Source organism: Numida meleagris, chromosome 10 (assembly GCF_002078875.1).
Source record: "Numida meleagris isolate 19003 breed g44 Domestic line chromosome 10, NumMel1.0, whole genome shotgun sequence".
NCBI lineage: Eukaryota > Metazoa > Chordata > Aves > Galliformes > Numididae > Numida > Numida meleagris.
In genome coordinates this window covers 8,051,815-8,062,201 of record NC_034418.1, presented here as the reverse complement: position 1 = coordinate 8,062,201, position 10,387 = coordinate 8,051,815, and the positions used below count along the sequence as shown (strand labels likewise).

Sequence of the window (10,387 nt, the reverse complement as noted above, 5' to 3'; positions counted from 1 at the left end):
CAATGCCTGACCACTTTTTCTGATAAGTTTTTTCTAATATCCATCCCGAACCTCCCCTGGTGCAACTTGAGGCCAACACCTCTTGTCCGACTGCTGTTACCTGGGACAAGAGGCCAACCCTCACCTCACTACCACCTCCTTTCAGGACATTGTAGGGAGGTCTCCCCTGTGCCTCCTCTTCTCCGACTGAACAATCCCAGTTCTCTCAGCTGCTCCCCATCACACTTGTGTTCCAGACCCTTCTCAGCTTTGTTGCCCTTCTCTGAACACGCTCCAGTGCCTCAATGTCTTTCTGGTAGCGAGGGGCCCAAAACTGAACACAATACTTGAGGTGCAGCCTAACCAGAGCTGAGTACAGAGGGGTGATTGCTTCCTTGCTCCTGCTGGCTGCACTATTTCTGACACAAGCCAGGATGCGGTTGGCCTTCATGGCCACCTGGGCACACCACTGTCTCATGTTCAGCTGGCTGTCAGCTAGCACCTTCAGATCCTTCTCCTCTGTGCAATTTTCCAGCCACTCTGCCCCAAGCCTGTAGCACTGCATGGAGCTGTTGTGACCAAAGTGCAGGACCTGGCACTTGGTCTTGTTGAACTTCATCCCATTGGCCTCAGCCCATTGATCCAGCCTATCCAGATCCCTTTGTAGGGCCTTCCTACTCCCAGGCAGATCAACACTTCCTCCCAACTCGGTGTCATCTGCAGCTTACTGAGGGTGCTCTCAATTCCCTCATCCAGATCATCAATAAAGATATCACATGGGGCTGGCCCCAGTACTGACCCTTAGGGAACACCACTTGTGACCAGTGGGAGTGGAATGCAGCCATGCATTAACACTGCACACTACAACAGCCAACAGGCCAGGTCAGGCTACCAAAGGCTTGAGCAACTTTGTGGGGAACTTGATTGACTGCTAAATTCTAGCGGTCACATTTTAACTTCTACATGCCAAACACCGCATAACTGGGTTCAGTTACATATAGGCCTTGCATTTACAGCTGCACCTTTCCCTTGAGTGAATAGGAGTGCCTATATTCTTCCCTTTCCCCCACAGATACTCACAGACCTGTCATAAGATGGTGGCAGAAAGGCCCTTCTTCCCTACATGTACATTAGGGATTTGTTTCTATCTTCTGCAAAAGAAAACAGACATCCTGTGAGCAGAACTAACCTTGTATATACCACAAAAATACTGATGTTATATAGACAACATACCATGTGCTGTGCACTTTTCTAAACCCAGGTTCCCGTCCCCCTTAAAGAGCTTGTAAAAGCTCTACAGATGAGGAATTTAGAAACAATTTTCAAAGCATGGTTACTCAAGCTGGAAGTTAGCTTTTAGCCAGACTTTAATACAGCTTCCAATATTGCAAATAAAAATTTGCAACTGCAGCTGGGTAGTTTGGTTTATGAAATAACTACATCCATAATCTTCAAGAATAATTGAGAGTTATCTGAAATCTCTGGCATGTACATGTCACTGAGGGATTCTGGAACCCTTGAACAGACAGGATACTTCTACATATTGCTTTCAGAAAGCAGCTCACTAGCAAGCACATAGTAAATAACTCCCTTTGGGTCTGGTTGGAGCCTCTTCCATTTTTTTTTTTTTTGCCAGTGAACAGGGTTCACAGGAGACAGTACAAATACAGGTCATTTATGAGTGCTTCCATTTGATTCTGTCTCACCTCACGGCTTGATTGGAGGACAAAACAGATGCACAACATGAGGATGTGTATTTTAAGATTTTAATTTTTTGCCAGACATAACAACAACAAAGCTAACAAGAGGAGACACAAAGTAAGAATCTTATGACACGAAACACTTTATATTTCTAAATAGAGTAAAAAGGACATGCGATCACTTCTCTTGTATCATGTTCCAAAAGCTCCACAAGTACATCATCAGTCACTGGGCTGTATTGCATTGAGCATTTCTGACAGTTGGCCTACATAAGAGGCTGCATTATTATCAGCTTAATGACTGCACAGGCTTGGTTGCACTGACTAGAGTATGGAATAGTTTACTGGATCTTTTTGTATGTTTTGTTTTTCATCTGCCAATGAAAAAATGTTCTAATAGTGACAAACAGATGGGAGACAGCATTTGCCAAAGAGGAACATGAAGCCTGTCTCTGGGTCGCATTCTTTTGCACTTATAACCTGTAAAAAACCATTGTCACCAGTGAAACTCTATGGAGTATAAAATAAATCACATTGAAATTGGCTCTCTGAGCTGCAGATTTTTGTTTACTTGTTTACTAAATTAAATCTTTTAGATGCTGTACCATATGACTTTCATAAAAATTTAGGGAAAACTCGGAAGAACTCTGCTATATTAAGTGAGGGAAGTGCAAATAATCAAGGCTTGCATGTTCCCTTCTAAGTGGATGGCTTAGCAGGTGTGTCTGTGCTGTGGCTGCTAGCAGCGCTCTTACTAGCACCCAGTGTCTTGTAAGAAATGTCTTTCTTAGAATGTTAATATTATTCTGGCTGTAATACTCTCAGTACATGTTCATTTTGAACTCCTAAAGAGAATCTCTCTAGTTCTTTTCAAAAATTAAGAGCCTTTCTTTGTTGCTGTGGCATGCCAGGAGAAGTGCACCAGCAAATATTTTAAAATTCTCTCTGCCCCACCTGTTGATACTGAATTTTTCTTATCCAGAAGTTTTATTCTGAACAAGACCACTATTAAGTTTTCTAATAAACATTCTTAATGTGATTGTAATTATGTTCCTTTGTCTCTTTTGGAGCTTCCTCTTGCAAACATTTATGGCTAAGAGTCTCTTTCTGTCAGTAAATCTGGAAGGAGACCCAGACCCTCCAGGCTCAGTGGAACTACTTTAACAAGTGAAGATATTCAGTGCTTGCAGAAACCTGGTCAAAGGCTGCATCTCCTTCAGATTAATCTGTCTGACATTGTCAGTGTTTTTTGTGTTTAGCTGATGACAATGGAGTCAAACTGCTAGACACCTTTCATTGCCCAGAAGTAGAATGAATAAGGGTTTTAAATGGCTGTTGGTCTGAAACATCAACATGTGATAGTGATATTAGCGTGTTCAGTGGTGCCCTTTGAAGCTTGTTTCCTCTACATTGCTTTTTCTCATTAAAGATAAGAGGCTTCAGGGATGACACCAACACGCTCCTAATTTTTCAGTTACATGCTTTAACAGCTTACCTCCTGCTTAAAATGTAGTTTTAGAGGCACTAGGTGACAGTTAAGTATTTATTTGTTCAGTGTAACCAGTTTACTCTCTCCTTTGCCATCCATCCACTCACCTGTCCCATGTTTAACATTGTGATATCTGAGAACCATCAAAACAACCTAGCCTCTTGTTCACCTCTTCAGTAGGACTGTGTGTAAGTAGTTTGATGGTCATTTGTTTCCCAGGTGCCTAGTTTTCTCTTACATATAGATTTAAGATACTGCAACATAAAAGACTTAAAGTCTGTCAACATCATGGTAGCAATGTAGAAGAATTTGTGTTAGACTAAGTCAACATATAAAAAGTAGTTAGAAATTATCCATGCATACACATATCCATGCTGAACTGTAGGCAGCTATTTGAGAAGAGAGACAGGTTGTGGAAGCATCTGTAGAAATCCTGTTTCCTGATCCACAAGGCATCTACGTAAAATACATGGTACCTTTGGAAGGCAAGATAGCCAACTGTTAGCGTGTACTATGTTTTATTATGTTTACTACTAATAATAAATTAACATAATTTATTTTTATGCTACTAGCATGCAATAAAGCTTCAGGCATCTCAGCAGCAGAGCTGACTGTATCTTAGCTTTTATACTGCAAGTGCTGTCCTGGTTGGTTTAATACATGAAACTTGGATGCTTTATTTGTATGCTTTGTAGTTGCTTCTGCCATCTTTGATTAATATCACCTGGAAATCCCAGCTTTTCTGCATGTAGTCACACCCAAGAGGAAAGGCTGACTCAGAAAAGATTAGTGTCACTTTGCTTTTTTCCTCATCTTTTCTCTGTAAAGGAGGAGAGCTTTCTGATCATGTCAGTGTATTGGTAAAGATAGCCTAGATACTTGAATACCTTAAGGGCTTCCATCTCCTCTCATATGTACAAGAATTAAAGCCGGTATAACTCTGTTGACTTCAGTGGTGATTTATACCTGCATAAGTGAAAGAAGAATCAAGTTCTGAGGTTTTTATGAGGGTTACTACAAAATTTGTTCTTTTAGCTTGCTGAACAGGCAGCACCAAATTCACATTTCTATTAAAGAGACAGTTGTGACATTAAAGATGACTTTTGCCCAAACTATTTATGTCTGTATTCATTCGCTGAGGTGGTTATGGAGGTGGCAGAGTTAGAGCTGTATTCACTCAAACCCAGGGAGCAGATTTAGGCATCTCCAACACAGCAGATGCAGTGGTTCTTTTCTAGTATTTGGATAAACTGTCTTCAGTGTAAGAGCTGGAAAAGTGCACACAAGCTGCATGCACAAAGCTATTAAAAATTTGAAGGTTTGCATTTCCTTTTTGCAAGGCATTTGCCCATGACAATATGTTTAGCCCATGTGATATGTCACAACCAGGCAAGAGCCACCTCGATCAGACTCATGAGAAGCTTGCACCAAAAGTGGCCCTGTTAAATACTCTTACTAAGCACATTTTTCTGCTAGTTAACTATCAAGGGTAGGCCACGCTGTTATTTTCTGTTGTGGCAGAGGTGGCTGGTTGGACACAAACTCTCAGAAAGCTCTTGTTTTCCAGTACCAAGGCCCAAGAGGAGGTGTGCCTGCTCATTGGGTGTTTCACACTGGCTTCATTCAAAGCCATAAATGCAATAGTTGTCCTGAACAAGCAAATTCTTTTCTTTGTGCTGTGGCAAGTCAACGTCACAGCCTTAAAATGCTCCCCAAACTTTTTACCCGGGTTTCTGGAGCTGAAGTAAATCTTGTAACTACAAAGGTTGGGTTTATCATTACTTTCAATTAATAACTTTGTCTATCCTTTTCATTATAATTTCTTATTCACCTCAGAGAACTATTTACATATATTTACATATACTTATTTATATGCTTTAACAAATGTACTCATGTGAAAACAGAGCATTTCCCTGATAAGCTCAAACCTGTTTCCCTATCATCCCACTTCCCTTTCATTTCACCTTTTGTTTTGTTTCTTGATATTTATCCCTCTCTGGAGTACTCCATTTTGTGACTACAGACTTCATTGTTTTCCTGATATCCTGCAAGTTCTGTTTAATTCTTCTCAGTAAAATTCCTGATATTAATGAGCATTGCATTAGGCTTTACTTTAAAAAAGAATAAAATTTAAAAAAAAAAACACGCGATGGTAGTGCTATGACAAACTAAAGGAAGCCAGAAGCCACTGTGCTCTATTTACTGCTGCTACAGAACCAAAAAGCATTATGATTCACTCTTGCATGTCCTTTCTTAAACCTGTAATCCCATTTACTGAAACAGTCCCCGTGGTTTCAGAAGAAATACTTACATGATTAAGGACTTTCCTCAAGGGAGTAAAATTCAGATAACTTGTCTAAAAAAGAGGAGATTTTCTGGAGGACCTAGGCTGAGCAGATTCATAATACCATCTGAACTCTTTTTATGTCACCAGATCAAATCTGGCCTTGGTAATAGTGAGAAATCATTACCATCTGAATCCTAATCCATGGCATATGTAATCAGGGCTGGGTGGTCTCGTAACTTCTAGGGGAGCAAGCCTCATCTCTCATAAACCACCACTGCAGGTGGCACTTAAAATGGCAGCCTCAAGTCTCAGTGATGTAAATCCAGCACTTTTTACTAGTGTTGAATTCACACGACATCTGTAACAGACAGCTTTACTTTTTCCATCTCCTGAAGATTTCCACTAGATGCTTAGCATTCTTATTTAGGGAAAAAAATGACCTATGTGCTTATGTTGTTTGGAACAATGTGAACTACACATATTTGAGCAAGTCTCAGTGAGCTGACCCCAGCCATTCAGGCTAGCAGTCCCTAAGCCCAAAAGAGAACAATGTGTGTGTGTCCTGAAAAAAACAGATGGCATCAATGGCTCAATGTCCAGATGGAGAACAGTGATAAGTGCTGTCCCTCAGGGGTTGGTACAGGGATCAGTGCTCTTTAACATCAGTGACATCAACAGTGGGATCAAGTGCATCCTCAGCAAGTTTGCAAATGACACCAAGCTGTGCGGTGCTGTCAACACACCCAAGAGACAGGATGATATTCAGAGAGACCTACACAGGCTCAGGCCCAGGAGAAACTCATGAGGTTCAATAAATCCAAGTTCAAGGTTTTGCACCTGAGTCATGGCAACCCCTGCTATCAGTACAAGCTGGGGGATGTAAGGATGGAGTACAACCCTGCTGAAAAGGCCTGGGGGATACTGGTGGATGGCAAGCTGGACATGAGCCAGCAATGTGTCCTCGCAGCCTACAAAAGCCAATCGTACCTGGGCTGCATCAAAAGCAGCATGGCCAGCAGGGCAAGGGAGGTGATCCTGCCCCTCTGCTTTGCACTGGTGAAAAGTCACCTGAAGTACTGCATCCATATGTGGAGTCCTCAGTACAGGAGAGATGTGGACCTGTTGAAATGTGTCCAGAGGAAGGCCACAAAAATGATCCCAGGGATGGAACACTTCTCCTATGAGGACAGGCTGAGAGACCTGGAGCTGTTCAGCCTGGAGGAGAGAAGGCTCCGGGGAGATCTGAGAGCGGCCTTCCAGTATCTGAAGGGAGGCTGTAAGAAAGAAGGGGACAGACTGTTTAGCAGGGTCTGTTGTGACAGGACAAGAGAAATGGTTTCAAACTAAAAGAGGGGTGATTTAGATTGGACATTAGGAAGAAGATTTTTACAATAAGGGTGGTGAGGTACTGGCACAGGTTGGCCAGAGAGGTGGTGGCTGCCCCGTCCTTGGAGACATTCAAGGTCAGGCTGGACCAGGCTCTGAGCAGCCTGATCAAACTGTAGGTGTCCCTGTTCATTGCAGGGGAGTTGGACCGGATGACCTTTAACTAAAAAATTATATGATTCTATGATCTTTGGAACCAAATAGATCCTATTTTACATAACACAGCAAATTAGGATTGATTAGATTCCTCCTATGCAAAATAAGTATTAAACAAGTATTTCTACATGTTTTGGCATGTCAAATGTAGTTGATCTAGGTGACTAATAGGTTTGGAGATATTCTAACCACTTAGATGAACCTGAACTGGGCATCATCTCAGTTTACAAGGTGAGCCTTCATCTATTACCTGTTTACATTCAGTTATTACTTTACCTTGCAAGAAGGTTACTGCTTGACCATCTTGTTATCTCATTTCTCTTTCAAAGTACCACATGGACCCAATCTACTCTTATACAGCAACAGGTAGCAGGTATCCTCAAGCTGGCATCTTCATGGCTTGCAAAATTAGTCGATCACCCAAAGGTGAGCCCAGCCAACAACAAAAACGTCATTGCTCATAATGGCAAAAGTGGAAGGATGGCACTTATGAATACCTGCTCAACAAGATATTTGGTCAGCGCCATTAGCAAAATGAAGGGGAGATAAAGCAATATTTACCATCCTCAGGAAGGAAAATAGGCAGGGCTGATTCTGCATGAAGAACTCTTAACTTTGGAGCAGACACAGTTGCTCTTGGCTAAAAATAGCCAGGCTCTCCTTTGAAAACAAGAGGTTTTGGCACAAGGGGGCCATGATAGGGGAGCTGCCGTTTACATACAAAAGTGATGCTGATGAGCAGACAGGATATTATTTAGTTCAATGAAAAGCAGATACTGTTTTTACATTTGATTTCAGTGTGTTTTGATTTTTTTCAAAAGCATCTAGAATTTAGATATGTATTTATATGTAAGAAATCAAAATAAATGAGGAAGTAGTAGAATAAGTAACAGAACACTTTCAATAATATGTTTCATTTTAAAATTACAAGAGCACAAATAGACAAAATCTTAAAGGCCTCCATCCAGCAAAGCACTTACATGTATACTTAATTTTAAGTCTCCCTATAGTCACGCTTTGCTGGGTTGAGGCATAATAATGGTAAACTTCTAGGATAGATTCTGGACTGAATTCAGTAAATGCAGATGTCTTTAAAAGGAAACAATATGTGTATGTAGAAAGCACATCTCTAGACACGCATGCCTGATCACTTGCATTCATGTTCTGAAATTGTCAAAAGCATGAACATTTGTTTTTCCAGATTTAAAATACTTCCATTATTATTTTACGCACAGCCACGAAGGTGCTTTGCTATGCAAGTGGAAAAAATGGTCTCTGCCGAGAAGATCTTTCAGGCTAGTTTAGACAAAGAGCAGGTAAAGCATAAGGTCGAGGAGGGATGAGAATGGAGGAGTTGTATTAATAAGCTCACACGGTTACTCATTATCGACATGTGCATTTTGTGGTTGCCAAGTTATAAGTTTTAAATATAGGAGTTTACTTTTATGTTGAAGTAATAATTATTAACAGAACACAAATCTTGGGGGGCTCTACAGATCATTCTGACAATCCAAAGTGAATGGAAGTTATACCACTCCTTTCAATAGCATTAGGCTCTCATACCGAGCCTCTGCTTTAACCCGTGTGTCCCCAAAGAGAGCACATGCAAGTCTCCATGCCTGGACAGGTCTCTCCTGACCTGTATAGCATTGGAAATGTGGGTACAAACACCCACTGCTCCCTGTTCTCAGGACTGTAGTCTACGGCACGGCTGTAAGCAGCAGAAGGCCATGCTGCCTTCCTTGCTAAGCCCCTAATTAACCTCACTATCTCAGAGAAGCAAATCAGGAGACAGATTTTCAGTAATTTTTATAGGAGAACTGACAACTCACTACAGTGACGCCCTACTTGCCAAGCACTCTACAATATTGTGTATGCACTTTAATTTCATCCTTGATCAGAAGAACTCAAGAGTCCTTGCTCATTTAGCACTTTCAAGGCACAACCCCATTTTGGTCTTCCCAGGTTCAATGGATCTGTTCAGAAAGGAAAAAAGGCATTTCAGAAAAATTATTCAGGTAGCAAAGTACTTTTGTAGTACTACTGAAGAATTCCACCCCCTAAAAAGTAGAGGTGTTTTTAGCTTTGCTTTATTTTTAAAAACTTATAGGACAAAAATAAAAATCTTATTAAAGCCAAAGAGGAGGCTCTGAAGCCCTCCAAGCTGAGGCACAGGCTTCATTGGGCTTAGAGTGAAGAAACTGGCCTTAGTTCATTGACTTCAGCCTGGCTCCACACTGTCTGAAAGGTCCATTCACAGGGAAGTTAATGCAATGTCTTAGCCTGAATTGCCTCCCTTTTATCACTACCTCTGTGCTATTTAGATATAGATTTTTTAGTTAAATGTACTTGTTAAATTTTAATGTTCTTCTGAAACACTGATGAATTCAAATACCACTGTATGCAGCTGGCCACATCCAAAGAGTCACACGGCAGGAGCAGAGAAGTGCTCAAGCCATGCTTAAGCAGTTTGGCTATAGCACAGGATCTCTATTTTCAGTATTGGCGCGATGTAATATTACCTAGCCAATAAGCTTAACTAGTTAACGCTTTCCTATTTCACTCATCTAAAACAGCTCAGAAAGCCTTCCCACAGACTGCCATACGCTCAGACCCCTACCAAGGCAGATCTTCAGTAGCAGCAGATACTCAGCTGTCTGCACAAGACATACGTGCCCTCGTCCAAGCGCCTGCACAGGCAGTTACTATCCCTTCTGCAAATGCAACACTGAACGCAGCCACCACTGGGCACACACAGCTGCAAAGTGTATCTGTAACATCGCACATACTTGGACTTGAAAAATTAACTGTTAATGTAGCAATAAAAGGAGCTACCAGATGTTTGAGAATGAGAGGAAGTAAATGTTAAATTCCTTAATTGCAAGAGTTCTTCTGATGGGGACAATGCTTTGTTATGCAACTGAAATACTAGAAAAAAAAAAACCCAACAAGAATCCAGTAGTTTCTTCACACATTCAAAACAACTCCAAATATTTGCTGAAGTTCACCTGTGATGGACAAGGCAGTAAAATACTAACTGAGATGTTGAGGCAAGAAAGGACCGTTACATCTGCTATCCCAATTTACACAGCAAAAGCTAATAGACCACTAAAATACCCTTTCATTCAAGCACAATACTTGTACTTTGATTAACACCTTCTACTAAAGAACGCTGATCATGAAGACATATTGTCTTGGTCTGAAGGAATCAAGACCAATGGAAATAATTGAGAATCCTAGCAGAATTCCAGCAGTGTCTCAGAAACATCTGCTTTATTTCCAAATTCTACATTAGCTTTCAGACATTTCCCTGCTAGGTGAGAGAGCTCTTTAGCACCCAGCATTTTCTTTCCATGAAGGTGCTTACACAATGTAATTGAGTCACTTCTC

At 41.2% G+C, this 10,387-nt stretch overlaps 1 long non-coding RNA gene across 1 annotated transcript; it reads right to left on the bottom strand.

Moving 5' to 3' along the window:
- Positions 1,732 to 6,558, bottom strand: LOC110404174. Its single transcript, XR_002442089.1, has 2 exons — positions 4,056 to 6,558; positions 1,732 to 3,644 (listed from the first exon to the last, which is right to left on the bottom strand). It is a non-coding gene; the product is annotated as an uncharacterized LOC110404174 (long non-coding RNA).